Consider the following 16,685-nt stretch of genomic DNA (forward strand, 5'->3'; position numbering starts at 1 on the left):
TAATGACAGATCAGGCAAACCAAGGTGGAATATTTGTGGAGTTTAGGACTCACAGAGTTCCGATTTGCAGCCTTTGAAGTCGCAACAGATGGATTCTTCTCTGCAGCTGATGCCACATGTAGCCAAGATGTGTTACATAGGGAGAGGGCAGTCAGTGGAGCAATGTTAATGCAGAGGAAGAGAAAAAGTGCCTTTGTAAGATCAGTACATGCACTGAGGATAGGGTGTGTGGAACGGATCTGGACTGAACTAGAGTTGTGCTGCTGCTGTGCTAGCAAAACTGTCTGGTTTGGGGGGTTTTAATTGTATTTCTTGGGGAAAATCACCTCCAACCAACCAGTAAATGGAGGAATTAAATAATGAAATAGGAAAGGTGGGATCCTGGTCCCAGGAATGTCATGGGTTTAATGTTTTAAATGCACTAAAATTGTTGGCTTACCCTCCTCAGGACTGGGGTGGGTATCATTTTCACTTGGATTCCACCAAGAGAATGTCTGTAGGTTTGGGTTCTGACATTGGTGCTTTTCACGTTAGCCCTCTTCAGATTAATTTTTTCCAGATTGTTGTGGTTTTTTCCATTGCTTCTTTTCCACAGCTGGGGGCATTTGAACTTATAAACATTGTTTCTGTCATCCTTTCCTGATCTTGCAGTCTCCTGCCCATACCTCTGCCTGCTCACACGTACATGTTCACTGACTCATAGGGTAGGTGTCACACAAAGTGCCCTTTCTCCTTTGTTTATTTATAAGGGAGTAGATTTCAAAATATAGTAGGATAAAAGGTTAGCTATAAATAATTGAAAGTGTTCTATTAACTTCAGAATAATATGTAGAGTATCCCAGTGGTGAGGTTAAACAAGGTATTCATTCACTTTGCAGCTTACTTCCAACTCTCTAATTTTCTAGATGAAGGATGGAAAGGAGTTGGTGTCTTTGGCTTTATGGTTCTTAATCTGCCCCTTTCATCTTTAATTGAGTTTTCATTCTTGTGTTTCACAGTTAGATGTTCAAGGGGAAGCCTTGCAGTAGGTGAACAGCAGTGGTGAACCTCCTGAATGTCTTCTTGTGTGTATGGAGTACCCCAAGAGACGTGTGCTGTGATTTGCTGTGTGTGAGGGAGAACAGGACAGCACAGGAGTCCTCCTTTCAGCATTTCTGCAAAGCAGCATGCTCCAGTGGAGCGGTTGGTTTGTGCAGTCTTTTCTCTGTCAGTGGGAAGATTTCCTCTGGTTCTTTCACATCTTCTCACTCAAAGCAAGAGCGTTTCTGTGCATGGCCAGGAGACAGGCTGCAGAGGTGAGCTGTAGAGGACACCACGTCCCCCTGCCCCTGCATGTCAGAGCCCTGCATGTGGCCCTGTAGCCAGGGCCACAGCTGAATTCTGGTTTTCCTTTAGTTCCAGTGCTGGAGATCTTAAGGAAAGGGGAAAAAAATCAAATAATTGACTCATGAACCAGGAGGAAAGGTTTGCGGAAGATCGCACTTGCTGACCAGTTCTGTCTTCCTCCAGGTGCAGGAGCTGTTTGGATTTAAAAGCCCTCTTTACATGAAGTAAAAGAAAAGGCTGTAGGAACTTTATCACTGTGAGACATCTAACAGTACCGTCTGACAGACGGGGCCTAAAAAATAGATGTTATTGACACCTTTGCTTGGCACAGGCAAATAGGGCTGTCTCCTACTTTCATAGCTTTGTTTGCTGTGTATAGGCAGAAGTGGCGTGTTGGGAGACCTGCCTGGGCTGTGCAGAGAAGGCACACCACACCACCTCCTCACCAATGCTCACTGCTGCCTCTTTACCCCAGCCTGTGCCATTCGTGCCATTCATGGAAAGCATATCCACTGTGATCTTTTTCAGGCTGCTCCCTCTGAATAGAGGAGCTGACACATCTGTATGAGCAGAGTCTCATTGCAAAGGACAGATTTATTAACAAGACAGCTCTCAACAGCGGATTGCTGTCCAGTCATCTGTGGAAGCCTCTTTCACTCTTTCTGATAAGTGGACTGGCTGCTGTGGAGTGCCTCTGGTATCAGGTGCAAGTGCAGATGATTTCTGCTGAGCTGGTTCATCAGCACCCTTCCTTGTCTGTTAAGCAGAGCTGTTTTGAGAGTTTGTCTCCCTGTGAGCATCTTGTATTTTGATAGAGGCTCCTCATGTGACATCAGGTGCAATCATTCCGAATTGCTTTCTCAGTTACTTCTTTGCTTTGCTGTAGCAATAGGGACCCCTGAATTAAAGTCTTCTTTTGGCAATGTTCATGACCTCCATAATGAATCTTTGCAGGCTTGAAGACTGGGGAACACTTTGAGCAGAACAGCCTGGTGCTTGCTCATGCTAAATTCGCTTCAGAAGGGCAGCCAGGTGTGTTTTGCAGGCAGGCAGAAGCAGTTACAATGGATTATTGGCATAACTGGGAATAGTGAGTGCTGTGTTTTCTGTGAAAAATAAGAGAAACTTTGGAGTCAGTTTTCAGGAAGGAAAGAAAGAAGCAAAAGCATGGATATTTAGTTTATACATGCTGTAGGTATAGAGGGGGATTTACTTTGGAAGAAAATCAACTGCAGTTTCTTCACAGGGGAAGTGAGAAACCTGTGCAGAAAACACCACCGTTGTGGGTTTCATGGCTGTGCATGTTTGCTGCACATAAGCCTGTGCACAGTCCCTGGAGAGAGCTCTGCCTGTCCCACTGTGCTGCCCTTGTGCATGTAAGCCTGCTCATGCCCAGCCTTTCAGAAATTCCTCATTGAGGCATATAAATGAATTTGGGTTTGGCTTGTGGTTTTGGTTTTTTTTCTCTTACGAGAAGGAAAGGAGAAAATCAATATGCTGTTCTTTTGCTTTATTCATTCATCCATAATTTTCCCTCCTTAAACTGGCTGGGCCTCTATTCCTCTATCTCTGCCTGCTTCCCAAGAGCACTGGATACACCCTCCACCTACACAGATAATCAGCTTGTTTATCAATAAAGATGTCACTATTCCCTCTCCTGTCTCTAGAATACCTTTTATTTTGAAATTAATGGGTCCTCTTATCCTGGAGTCCCATACAGCTCTGTACTTTGCTCCATGGTCCTTCTCAGCCAGCAAGTCCCAAGGAAGAGTAGTCCCAAAGAGATTGTTATGGGAGACTTTTGGGGACATTCACTGCTTCAAGTTCAGAAGCTGGTGATCAACTGCCGCTTCAGCCAACAATTCCTCTGGTATCAGCCATCCTTTTACCTGGATTGTTTTAGTGATCCAGTTTACAGTAGTGCTACGCAGGCAGTGATGTTGGCAGGGCTTGGGCAGGAGGTAGAGGATGGCTCAGGGCAAGTAGGGCAGTAACTTCCTGAGCTGGTTTTGCTGTCTGAAAAACTCATCTAGCTGCATCTGAAAGCGATTTTAATGTGCCATTTAGGAGGATGCCTCTGGGCTCTGTGCTGGAGCCACATTGACTTGTTTGAAAACTACAAGTAAAACACTTCACAGGTCAGTTAAAGTCACTCATTTCCCCGTAGCATCATCTTGGTCCTTCATCTTGTTATTGTAGCAACAGAGTGCGCAAGCTACTGATAGCAGCGTCATATAATGTTTGCATGATTTGAAGATTAACATCTCTCATAAAGCAAAATCTTAGGAAATGTAACAAAAGATCTGTTGGTATTTCATTACTCCATATCAGTTTGAACTACTTGCCAGTTCATTAATTGGTGTTCATTCTGTTTCTGGGTGAAATTCATATCAAAGACATATGATAGGTCTGAGGATGACTGTTCGCTACACCACCATCTTGAAAGTTGAAATAGTTAGTAAAAGATCTCCATTTGTATGGAGTTTCAAATCAGAGAGCTCTGGACAATATGCCATGAGAAAGATGATTTTTGTTCTTTACCAGAAATCTTCTTTTCTGCTTATGGAAGCTGGAATATGGAAACTAGAATTAGTGGACCTCTTCCTTAGGTTACTGACTGCCTTGGTACCATAGCTTCCTCCTCACTTATGTTCAGCAGTGAGGTTTTAGGTGTAGGCCTGGCAGGTTTCTTACAAGGAGCCAAGATGGTTTTGGCTGACTTTAAAATATCTGAAGGAAATTCAGGAGCAGCAAATTCTTCTTCTCCATTTCTAACAGGTTAGTGGTTAAGGAGGTGGTGCACTTCTAACATTTCAGTGTTGTTTCAGCCAGCCCAAGTTTTGAAAGGTGGTTTTGTGACTAGCTGAATGTCACGCTCACCAAGTTTAGTCTTTGAACGAAAATATCCATGTGGAAAGCATATTTCACTGGGAACAGGAATCCTATTAACTCCCTGCTTGGGAGTAACTGCTTGGGGCAGGCTCCTCACTCCATGGCCAAGCACCAGTGGCATGGGGGCAAACTCTGTGCTTGTGGCTGCTGGAGAGGAAGAAAAGGGAAAGCTGGGCAAACCCTGCTGGGGCTGCCCCCTGTGTGGTCCCACTGGCCACAGTGCCCCTGGAAGCCCTATGCACACAGGGGCCAGTCCTAGACTTACAGGGATGCTGTGGCTTTTGCTGTGTGAAGGCAGCAGGAGCTGACATACAAACACAGTGAATTGCTTATTCCTTCTGGGAGTAGGGCTTTTGGGTTTGGTGGCTTTTTAAATCTGGGTTTATGTGTGGGGGTTTTATTAACCTGGGGAAAAGTCTGTAAAAACCAGGATTGCCTCTGCAGGCTGTGTTGTGAGTGTAGAGCAGCTGGAGCCAGGACAGTGGTCTGATCTTGTGGTTTGGGTGTTCTTCTAGTGGTATTTTATATAGATACATTTTTTAGTACCTCATGCTTTGTCATGTGATTCAGCAGCAATAATTAGGCAGAAACTTGCTGTCCCTGCAGATGCCAAGATTACAGGATGACATACTCTCACCAGATGACAGCACAAACTGGTATTTTTAGAACAGCCCACATCAACTGGTCTCCCCAGTGCTTTCCTCCCTGGATCAACAGCACACAGGTTTTATTACAGAATGAGTCTTCACAAACCATCTTTCTTATGTGAATGAGCCATTATGATTGTTTAGAGCTGCAGATCAGTGTTGGTCCCCAGACATGCTGTTGCCTGATAGCTGGGCTGGTTACAGGTGGTTTTTCATTTTTCTTTTCTTCTTGTGAGCCAGACTTTAAATAGCCCCCCTAAAAACATTTTCTCGAAGAAGTGCGTAATAGGAGATCCTTTTTAGACACATAGCGTCATGCAGCTGAGGCCGAGATCTTTCTTCATAACAATTCAGCACTCAGCCGAGGTGATGAACTGACAGCTGGTGAGGTTTAAGTCTTGTGATGATGACAGGCAAAGAGCACAGGTATAGTGTAGGCAGCAGGAGTGCACTTAGTACCATACGTAAATAGTCTTTTCTCTCCTAGCCTGGGGAGGGAGGATGAAGGAAGGATGCTCATGCAATGCCACTCTGGGCTCCTGGTGCTGCCGGTGGAGGGTGTCAAGCAGGATGCTCCCATCAGCACTGTCCCTGATGGAATGCCACACGGTGGGTTGGGGCACTGTCGCCATTAAATCAAGTACCTGCAGCTGGGTAGTGGGAACACTCTACTGCAGTCCAGTCTATGGGGGCTATTTAATCAGCTTTTCCACTCAGATTACTGCACAGGGTGGCAGTTGTTGGAGCCTGGTGGAGCAGACATCTGCTGAGCAGTAATCGGGTGGACATGCAGCTCAGCTAAAGGAGGCTGCTGTGTAGCCGTGGTTGTCTGCCTTTACTCCTTGAAAAAAGCCACTTTTCCCAGACTATGCCATTGTGTTTATGCACTTCTACAGCTGAGCTGAATATCTTGCCTGTTGTTTTCCCCTTGTACTATCTGCTTGTGCTGGCTTTCTTAGGTAATTTATTTCATACAAATATAGAGAAAATCTGGGTTTGAGGAAGGACCTTCCCTCCCTTGGTGTTTTCTACCACTTGCAAGTCCTAATAGAGGATGTCCTGCCTTGTATCAACATAGTGGAAGTCATTTTGTATGACCTGTATGAGCATTATTGTCATGTCATTTTCAGCTTGCTGCAGAGGAAAGTGAGAACACTTCATAGCAGGGAGGATGTTTTAAATTTTTAAAATAGACTTGGTACCTGGCAGAGAAAAAGAAACTCTCTGTGAGGACATTCAGACTAAAGAGTGCATAGCATGTTTCCATAGCACTATAAGCCCATAATTCAGGATGTTTCCAGCCATGCTGGTACCTTTTACTCTAGAAGTGGCTCTTATTCTTCAGATTCAAAAGCAAAGTATTTGTCTCGTCTTGGCACAGGTGCAGTAGTTATCCATCCTTTTCTGATCCACAGGAGAGGTCTCTTTCCTTGTGCCTCGGAGTGCCTAAAGAAAACACCATTTTTCAAGCCCATATGCCTTATCCCTAGCAGAAGATGTGTTTTGCAAGCATTTTTGGCCTTCTTCCTCTAGTCCTTCAGCATTCTGCCTACGAGGTGCTGTGTTGAGTACCCAGGCTGACATCTGTCAATGGCAGCGTCACCCATCACTGGCAGGATTTCCACCCCACTCCTCAGGCCCATGAACAAAAGGCAGGGGATAAAATTTACAATAAGGCTGTCACGTAAGAAGCCTGGAGACCTTGTGGAGAGATGCTGTTCTGTATCTAGCATCTGGTGGCCAGAGCAGAGGATTGAACCCAGCTAGATGTGATGCAATTGGTTATCAGCAGTGCTTGTGCTGGAAAGCCACCACAACTGCAGACTGACATATCTATGGGTGTAAAACCAGTTCTGTCAGCATATGGTCTTCTTGTATGGACAATAACAAAGTGACATACAGTGGAGTCTTCATGTGCCTGCTCCTCTTGCAAGGAAGTGCAGAATTTCCTATGAATCCGGTTGTTTAGTATCCTGGTTGGCCCTGATACATTAGGGAGCCCCGATCTACTTTTCCTTTCAAGTGTGTGAGCATGGATGGACTGCTTTTTGGGTGTCTCCTTTTCATGTGTACAGTGGGTAAAGGGACCTTACCCACCACTGACAGTAAAATGAGCTGCCCAGAGGTGTGGTGAATGTTCCCTTGTTGGGAATATTCCAGACTTGACTTGACAGGGGCCTGAATAACCTAACCTAAGGTTCTGCCTTCAGATGATGCTGAGTCCCTTCCAGCTCGGACTTTTCTGTGATTCTGTAGACAAGTGGGATATCACATGTATCAGTAGTTGTCCGAGGGAGCTGCTACAGGGTGGGAGAATGACCTCTTGTCTTTAGTTACATTTACTGCCAAAATACTTGTTTGTCTGCTGTGGTTTGCAGTGTTCCTTGGAGTGGAAGAACAGCAGCAGGAAAAGAGACACTTTTGTGCTTTATGTGCATGCACAAGTACCAGCACAGCAACTTTCAAGCTCCCATAATTTTTAGTTCCGTGCCAGCATTCTTCCTCTTTCCATCCTTCTCCCTCACTCTTTGTCCCAATTCTGAGCTAAGAAAGGATCTATTTTTGTGAGTAGAACTTAAAAAAAGTGAAGTTGCACCATGCCTGAAAGTTCATGAAAACACATTAAGTTGCCAGCTCTTTTTTCCCCTTTGGGCTTCTCACCATCACCTCAGTGTACTCTCTCAGCACATAACCGTCCTAGTGCATCATACATGAAGCCCATATGGTGTCACTGGCACACCTGCCATGGCATCGGGGTTCCTAATTTTTATTCTGCTTGAACAAAAAATCTGGTGTTGCAGTTTGTCAGCATGGAGTGATTAGCCACAGTAGTTGTCTTCCTTACTTGTTTCTAAATAAATACTGTGTATTCTTCAGTCTTTAGCTGGGAAACCTCAGGCAGAATATTAACTTGTAACCCCACATAATCAAGTCTTGGTTTTTGAGCCTAACCCCATTTTTTGAGTAGAAACTGCATTGCTGGTGGCAATGACAAATGAAGGGGCAGAGGCACCAAGATGAGTACACATCTGTCACTAAAGGATGCAAGTTTACTCCCAAATGTTTGCTTCCGAAGTCTCTGGACAGTAAAAGCAGTTACTGGGATTTCCTCTGCCTGGGGAGTTGTTGTAGAGTGGTAGCCAGGAAAAACGCTTGTTTTACAGACCTCCAAGTGGTGATACTTTTCAAGAGGCAGTCCACTGAACAGGGAAGCCTTCCAGTCAAATCAGGATGTCCTTGGTAGGCTGCCGTACAGAGGGGTTGTGTGTTAGTAGTGTGGTTTCTTATACCATAATTACATAAAGGAGCACATACCTTTTCTTTAACAGAAAGCTATATGTGCTGATTGTTATTTTAGCTTACTGATAAAGTTGCTGCCAGTGCACATTATCTGTGCCTTGCTCTGGGGAGCATCGATGCATCACCTTTCTATTCTGAAGAAATTTCCAGTTTATATTATGCAATTATTGCATAATTGGCACCACTGGGAATCAAAAGGAGAAAGCAACACATGGAAGGTGATTCTTCAGAGCTGGTCTGATGGTGCATGAGCTGGCATGGGGTTTGGGAGACAGCTATCCAGTTAAGTGGTCGAATGGTGGGAGACAGAGATGAGGAAATGTTGCTGCTGGAGGGAAATCACAGCCAACGGCTTGGCCATAGAGTAAAGCAAGAGCAGCATTTGTAACTGGTCAGTAGTGCAGTAGAGGATGGGAAAGCAGAGAAAATGACAGAAGGGGCGTTTCATCTCCTATGCAATTGCTTGCAAGCTGAAGAATTAGAAAATACAGAATACTTGCTTTTTGTATGGTACTCTTCCACCAAATAAGATAAACAGAATCTATGATTCAAAACGTCTGTGGGACATGAGAAAGCAGTAGTTCATCCTCACCTCTAACTAAATGCTTTTTCTGTTTGTGTTTTAAAGTGGTTATTTTCACCAATCATATGCATATATGTTTGCATAAGCTGTAGCTTGGTACAGTATTATGGGTTTTTCTAGTGTCCAGCAGATCAACCTTATATACTGAGGAGGTCAAAACAGCCAGTGTGTGTGTGCATGTGTGCGCAACAGAACCCAGAAACCAATGCATTTATGAAGACTGCACTCTAGAAAAAAAACTTTGCTATCTACAGAGCAAAGTCTCAAGAAAAGGAAGTGTCTATGGAAGTATAAATTCCTCCTTCCTTTCTACTCCCTAATGATTGAAGGTGGGCTTCAGGTTAGGAAGAGGAGCTTTTCAAGGGAAAATTGAATTTTCCAAGGTGTGGCTTAAGAAGTACAGGCAGATATTTTCCAGTAGTGCCCTTTTTGGGGCAGCCTGAGAAACAAGAAACCATGCCACATGTAGGTGGGGGCTCTACACCTCTGAGGTGGCAAGTTGGCAAACGCTGCTCTAACCTACTGAGCCTGCTAGACTTCACCTTTATTGTACCCTTCCTTGCCCTCTGTTCTGTTGTTTGGGTTTTTTTCGTCCCTCCCTGTGCTCATACCTTTGCTGCTCTTATCCCCCAAAACAGGACACAATAGTAAAGAGCAAGAAAAAGGATAAAGTAGGGACTGGAGTACTTTGCCTGAAAAGCAGTGTGTTACCCTTAGAGGACAGCATTGTCCTGGCATACTCATCTACCTCTGCAAATTCAGGGAGACACTGAGGATGAGCTTTTCCCTAGGGCTGTCAGGAATGCGAAAAAACCTTGTGGTGGCTCAGGATGCAGCTGGAGATGTTTTGGGACAGGGAGAGAGGAACACTGGGGAGTTGTGCTTGAGGACCACTGATAAATGGAGATGTAACTGGAGTTGTTGCTTCTCTGCCTGATACAGTTTCCATGGCTCTGAAGCAGCAGACCACTAGCTGAGGGTTAGCAGAGGCTTTTTGTGGAGAGAACGGAAAGGGAGAGTTTGTGAGTCCATTGTGGACTTTAATGGGGTAATTTGAAGGCAGGCAGGTTAAGACTTTGGTCTCCCTCTTTTCATTTTTCAAACCATTTGCAAAGTCCCTGTAAACAGAACTGTGGCATTGAAGTTGGGTTTAGTTCTGCTAAACAAATTTCACCTCAGCTGTGTGCCTGTCTCCTACACATTGGCACTGTCTGCAGGATGGGTGTCCTCAGGGAAAAATACAGGGCAGTGCCGCTTCCACAAGTGGTGCCCATCATCATCCGTCCTCCAGCTTTTTCTCTTATCGCTTTGGTTCATATTATATTTTACATGAATTTTTAATTTAAACATCAGACTCTACTCTGGTAGTACTTTGGTACTTTCTCTGGAGTTTCTGTGCTCATTTCTTTCAATTAATGGCTCCATTCAAAGTCATCAGGACTCCTCACATGAGCTGAAGCTAAACCTGTGCTCAGCAAAACTGGTGGCTGCCTGAGAGCAAACCAGCTTTCTGGGCTGCTGCATGCAGAAGTGAGCCTTGCCTTCCTTCAGATTGGTTGTGCTTTGGGAAGTCACCTGTTTCCAGCCCCCTGGTGCTAAGACTTTAAGGAGAAGTAGAGAAAAGGGCATGCACTCATTTGAGCTGCATACAACCTGCTAACCAGGTTTTACTGGGGGCTACCAGGCCTGTCTGGGTGGATATCTTCTGCTGACCTTGTTACGGCCATCAGGACACACCAAATGGAGTCGTTGCCAGGCAGTCACATTAACGAGCGGCTAGCGTTAATTTGCCCTTTGAAAATGAAGAAATCAATATGTTGATCCAGGCGGAAATCCCTCTACTCACAAAACAGTCTACCCCAAACCCTTCCCCATAATTAAAGCTAAAGCCAAATTTTGTTTGGGTGAAACATGCAATCTGTCTGCTTCCTAAGCTCTGCTGAATGAAGTTCTTCCCTAATGGCACAGGGAGCAGCTGTCATGCTGTTGCTCTAATAATCATGAGACAAAATGATTAAATTTCTGTCAATCATTTAGCATTATCAGAATAGGTCATTTTAATAAAATGTTATCATAGTATCCATGCCGGGCACTGTAGAATGGAGAGAGACAGTGATAGAGAGTCATCTCATGACAGCCTTTAAGTGATCTCCATTGCAGGAGTTGCTGTTCCTGATTAATCCCGCAGTTATGGTAAATCCACCATTTTTCATGAGTGTGCCTGATACCAGGATCTTCGAGAATAAAGACATTCCTGTAATCAACTCAGATGGCTTTTTGGTTTCAGCAAGTCTCCAGTTGTGCTTGCACTGTGTAAAAAAGTCACCAAACATTCACCTCGGGGAAAATCCTCAGCGAGTTGCAGGTGGTTTGGGGACTAAGCCCACACCAATGGCTTTCAGAAGCCATTTCAGAAGCAAAAGTTACATGCCCAGCAGAGCAGATGGCTACCACGAGTTGCTGCTGAAGATGTGAAAGGATTTTGTGTGAACGTTTAAATGTATGTACGTTCCAAAACCCTACTTGGCACCTGTGTTCATCTCTAGGGCCCTGAGTGCCTTTAAAAACCTGTCCCCTTGGCTCCCTTAGTTGAAGTGATTATTTGTTTTCAGTGTTTTACCTACCTACCATGTCACTTTTTAGTCATCTCCATGCTGCATCCAAGTTGCTTTCCCTCTGCCTTGAAGTTTCATGGCTACAGAACAAGCTGGACCCTAACCCTGTTTATGAAGCTGGGCCAGCCCTGTCTGTTGATGGTGTTTCATATGAGCAGGAAAACGGAAAACTCCGAAGGTCCAACTGAAATCTGTGGCTCCTCACTGCTTTTCTTGAGCAGTCTCCTTCAGCTGTTCTTCAAGCATGGTGATTGATATCAAATACTGTCAGAAGATTTGTCCAGCCTTTTGGTTATACTGTGAACAGGTGATCTGGAGAAAGGGTTTTCCTTTACTGCTTGGGAGCATCTAAGCCAGCAAAGCAGCACGCTCAAGCCCTGGTGAGGAAGAAGCATCTTCAGGCAGGATCACAGCGCAACTCACTCCTTGCTATAAGTTTGAAGCTGCTGGGTGCAAACAAATCAAAATCACTTGTCAGTGTAAACTGTTGTTGGGTTTGGAGGTTTGCCTGGTTGACTTTTTTGTTCTGTGTTTTTGTTCCTACATGCAACAGTCTCACTTGTCTTTTTTCTTCTTCCTCTCTAGGCCCTCAAACTGACACAAGATGTAGAAAGAGAACCCTTTGCCAAATCTGCTGTCAGCAAGTGGACAGTGATACTGTTTACAGCTTACGACCTTTGTGAACCCTGCATTATTTTCCTAATGAAGCAGACTGTTAACAGCCCCTTATTGGAGTGAAGATCCTCTTTATTTTATTTTTTCTTTTCTCCTTTTTTTTTTTTTTTTGAGAATTGAGCTAATTCTGAAGTATGCAAAATCTTCCTTTTCTGGGATGGCCAAGCACTTGCTGTGGAGACAATGTTCAGCACCATCCTGTTGAGAACACACTCTGTAGCCTTTACAGTAGTTACTTATCAATGAGTATGTGGTGTTTCAATATATTAATGGTTTATGGGATGTTTTAAGTTGGCTTTTCTTTTTGGAGGTTTTCCTTTCTGCCCACCCTCCCCTCTACAAACTCCAGTTTGATTTCCTTTAGATTTTTGACCATTTTTTGCTTTCTCTCCCTGGGGAATCTGAAGTACTGTGCACACGCAAGGAAATATTGCTCAGACGTCAGGGGTTTCTGAATATACAGCATTTGTTATTACTCATCAACCGGCTGAATTCCAGAGAGAGGTGATGCGTGTGGTCTGTTTGTTGGATTGGTTGGTTTGTTTCTTTCTTATTCTTCCCTTAAGTTTGATGGTACACCCCTGTTTTCTGTTAAGTGTCAAACCAGGGTTGATCGCAAAACCAGGGAAGCCTGCAAGTTTGCCTCTTGGCCCGTGAGGAAGGACTGACAGCGGGTGCCGTTGCCTGTGCATGCATGGAGGCAAAGCCTGATGGAACAGGCTCCTCTCCTGCCTTAGTTAGCAAGGCTGACCCTGCTGCTGCAGCAGGCTGGTAAGGAGTTATAAGCTGAGCTGCCAGACAAATTGAACATAGCCACCTCTAAAGATGTGCTTGGAAAAGCAAAAATGAAAAGAAATAATGCCACTTTGCAGAAAAGCTAAGGTTAGAGGCTGGGCATCAGCAGGGGACTTGTAGTGTCAATGCCAGGAGTCTAGGCACAGGTTGTTGCAGGGTGTATTACTACATCAGTGATCCTTTTGTTTGTTTGTTTTGGACATATCCTTGATTATTTTTTCCTTCTTATTATGTATAATCTGTTATGGCAGGAGAAGCAGGAGAAGGAATGACAAGGTCACAGTATCATACAAATGGCTTTTCATGTGAGCATAGATTGCAAGAGGATAAATGACACTGAAAGACAAGGCAGTTTTATATATTTTGCTTCTAAGATTTTCTTTTGTAAAATGAATAATAATTAATAATAATAATGAATAAAAGGTATGGTGCTGTATAGATCCTCTCTATAATCTGGAAAGTTTGATTACTTTTTATTAGTATCTTGGGGGGGAGGGATACAAAGAGGGGAAAACACCAATGGTACATAGGAACTCAGTATGAAGAGGTTCTGAATAGGACAGTGTATACCTAATTCTCCAAAGCGATATATGAAGTTTTTTTTGTTTGCATAAAAGCATTATGCGTATAAATATATAAATATATTTTATTATGTACAGAAATGGATCATTATGCATGGATGTTAGGAAAACAAACTAGCATTTTAACCCAAAGTCTCAGTGCATGAGTTCCCACCGACCCGTGTCCCATGCAATGTGGAGTGACTCCCTCTCGCCACTGACAACACACATGCACAGTCACGCGTGCACACACACACACACACACACACACACACACACACAAGCATTCGTGGGCCTTTCCTTGCTCCTTACTTCCCAGGTCCCCAAGGTGATATTGGTGAAACAACAGCTCCTAGTGTGATGGAAATTTTGGTTTTGTATCATAGCCCCCACGCTGTAAAGGTGCACCTCCTGGTTTCTCCCCGCAGTTATGCCTGTGTAGAATCTGTGCAGCTGTGGTAATCGTAGCCCTGTAGCATATCAACTCTTCCAAGCAGCCAAGGGTTTATCGTTTGCCTTTTATACAAATGTCTTTTTCTTTTCACATGGAGCTGGTCTATTTGTCAGCGTGGGGACTAGTTTATTGTGTTCATTGGAGTTAGGTGATGCTCATTGCCCATCTCAATCAGCTGCCCAGGATGCTCATGTTGTACAGCGGCCACCTAGGCTAGAGGTTGCTTTGCTCATCAGAGTCCAAGCACCTTCTACCAAAACTGGTCAAGAGCTTTATCACCAGCCTCCTCTGGTGTGTAGCAGTAGCTCTCAGCTTCCCAGTACAACCCAAAACATGAGTGTACACTGAAGGACTTCCCTCTGGTGCTGCTTCCCCTGAGGTTCTTGTGGCTGCTGCCCTGCAGCTGGGCTTGTTCCCCTGCCTCGTGTTTTTGGCTGCCACCAGAGCTCACACTGTGGCTCCCTGTGCTGGGACACAGCATTTGGCCCCTTCACAGGTGAGTCTCTGGTGAGATCTGGGTGCCTGCTGAGCACCACTGGCCAGGTCACTGACAGCGCCAGTAAGGCCTGACTTGGTGGTATGGCCAAGGTGACCAAAATCCATCCTTTCATTTTTTTCTCTTGGTATGGATGCAGTTCTTGTCAAAGACAAGGGAAAGACCATTAGCTTAAACCAAATGAGAGCAAATTTTGCTCTGCTATGGGAGGCTAGTCCCGTGAAGTTCAACAGAGCTAGATCTTGCTGGCAGAAATGAGAGAGAAAATGATGGTCTGCTCTATTCAGGAAATGGAGAAAACTCCCTTGATTTAGAGACAGCCTATCAATGGCAGGCAATGAATAATAAATAAATAAACAAGGCAAGCATTAGCATCCCAAAGGTTTAACCTGACTCCCAGCAGTGTCAAGGGCAGCATTTTCACTGGCAGGGCTGGGACCCTTTGGGCCTCTGCTTTGGAGAACATGCTGGCACTCGTTGAAGATGAGTGGATTTGGCCAACTTCTTTGGTTTGTTTTCTGTTGCCCATCTTTGGGGCCAAAATCTTCAAGCAGGAATGCCTGGAGTCAGGCACGCAATGTCAGGGACTCCAGCATGGTTGCAGGGGGTGAGCAGCTCTGCCCTCGTTGCTTCTTGAAGGAGGGAGAGGTGCCAGGTCCCCCAGGCCCAGGGGAAGGTCACCACCCTCTGTACCTGCTGAGGTGCCCAGCAACACCCTCCCCTCCAGAGGTGCTAGATAAATCTCACAGAATTCAAAGGGCCACTTACTTAGGTGTCAAAATACAGACTTGAATGGCTAATTGTGGGAGTCTACCTTTTGAAAATTTGGCCTTTGAGTCTTTGAACATGTTTATGGTAAGAAGTTTTCCTTCTGAAACTGTGTAAAGCAGATAAAGGTGCAGAACAATGACATAGTTACTGTTTAAACACTTAGTATAAAAAAGAAGGTCTAAAAAGGTGACATTTATGCAGTTCCTAGTCACAGGTTTGGGACTTGATACAATGATTTTGTAAAAAAAAACGTTATCTTGACAATAGTGGGATAGTTGACCACTGCTTAACTCCGGACATTTTTTGTGCCACCGCTTCAAAAAGTTCTTTTTTAGGTCATGTATTTCTCTAAAATGATGTCATTGCTTGGCAATTGGTGTCCTGTAAGTGTTTCCAGTACACGACATACCTTTGGAATTGCCAACACATGCGAAGGGGGACCAGATACATTTCGTTACTATGGGTTGGAAAAAATGGATTGTACATTTGGCTTCACATGTTTAACTTTTTTTTTCTAAAAAAAGTTGCATGATTGGAAAAAAATATGTATACAGTATCTGTAAAACTGTTTTATCTGTTTTTGTTTCAAGCCATGTAAATTGGAAGAATATTAAATCCACAGCCTTATCGCGCATGGCCGTCGTTACATACCGAAGAGCTGAACAGTTTATACTTTTCATTTGGGCTATCTTGTACTTTCGTTTGAAAGCAGACACTCTCACGTTGCAGTCTTACTGAGGATTTTATATTTTAAGAAAAAGAAAAAAAAAGATGCTGCCCTGGAGGAATATTCTACCTTACTACACAGAGGTTGGAAGGAAGTTTGTTTTGGAGCAAAACCTGCCCCTTTCCGAGCGAAGCAGAGATGCAGTGCTTACTCCACTTGGTGTTAGTAGATATTGCCTTGTGTATTCCATTTTAAATTGTAATCTAGTTTGTAAAAGAGATGGTGACGCATGTAAATAAAGCATAATGGATCTCTACATTGCACATTTGCCTTCGCTCTGTTTTGCTGTGTCATGGACAGAGATCTGAACTCAGGCCCTGGAGAAGCGGTGATTTCCAAATGGGTGAAACCAGCTGGTGGAGGGGGTTGGGCTGGGGAGGGGGCTTGATATTGCATCTGCTTGAGTCTGTAAGTGCACTTCAGCCAAGCCAGCATAGTTTTGGTGGTCAGATAACCCCTAATGGGATCATTTACTGCTGCTAAACGTCACAAAGTTCACTTCATTTTGGGGGTCATTTGTTGTCCCCTGAGGTGGCAGCTGCACCCTGCAGCTGCAGCCTGGCTTGCCCGTCCCAGGAGACAACCAGCCCAACTGCACATCATAACACCCCCCTGTGGGCTTGGCTGGGCTTCAAGCTGTCTTTGAAAAAAGCCTGGAGGACTTGAAACCACCCGTTTGGGATTTGGGGTAAGAAAACCAGCAGCCTGACTTCAGCAGAAAGTTATACCAAGGGCTCTGGCCAAGGCGCGGGAGAGCGTGCTCAGAAACATGAGCCGTGTCGGCAGAAAACCCTTCTCCCACCCTGACGGGAAGCCACAGATGTATATGGGGGTTTTGGAGTCG

General features: G+C 44.5%; 1 protein-coding gene across 3 annotated transcripts in view; it reads left to right on the forward strand.

Moving 5' to 3' along the window:
- Positions 1–16,104, forward strand: part of FOXO3 (forkhead box O3) — a 94,024-nt gene extending 77,920 nt beyond the window's left edge. For 2 of the 3 annotated variants that reach the window (XM_061366769.1, XM_061366771.1), the window contains exon 3: positions 11,949–16,104. The gene's annotated coding sequence lies outside the window, so the exon portion shown is untranslated. The other variant, XM_061366770.1, reaches the window with a different exon arrangement.
- Positions 16,105–16,685: the final 581 nt, after the last annotated feature.

This window comes from Neopsephotus bourkii, unplaced genomic scaffold, assembly GCF_033783945.1.
Source record: "Neopsephotus bourkii isolate Nb327-2 ecotype Australia unplaced genomic scaffold, CSIRO-AGI_Nbou_v1 NB_1358, whole genome shotgun sequence".
Taxonomy (NCBI): Eukaryota; Metazoa; Chordata; class Aves; order Psittaciformes; family Psittacidae; genus Neopsephotus; species Neopsephotus bourkii.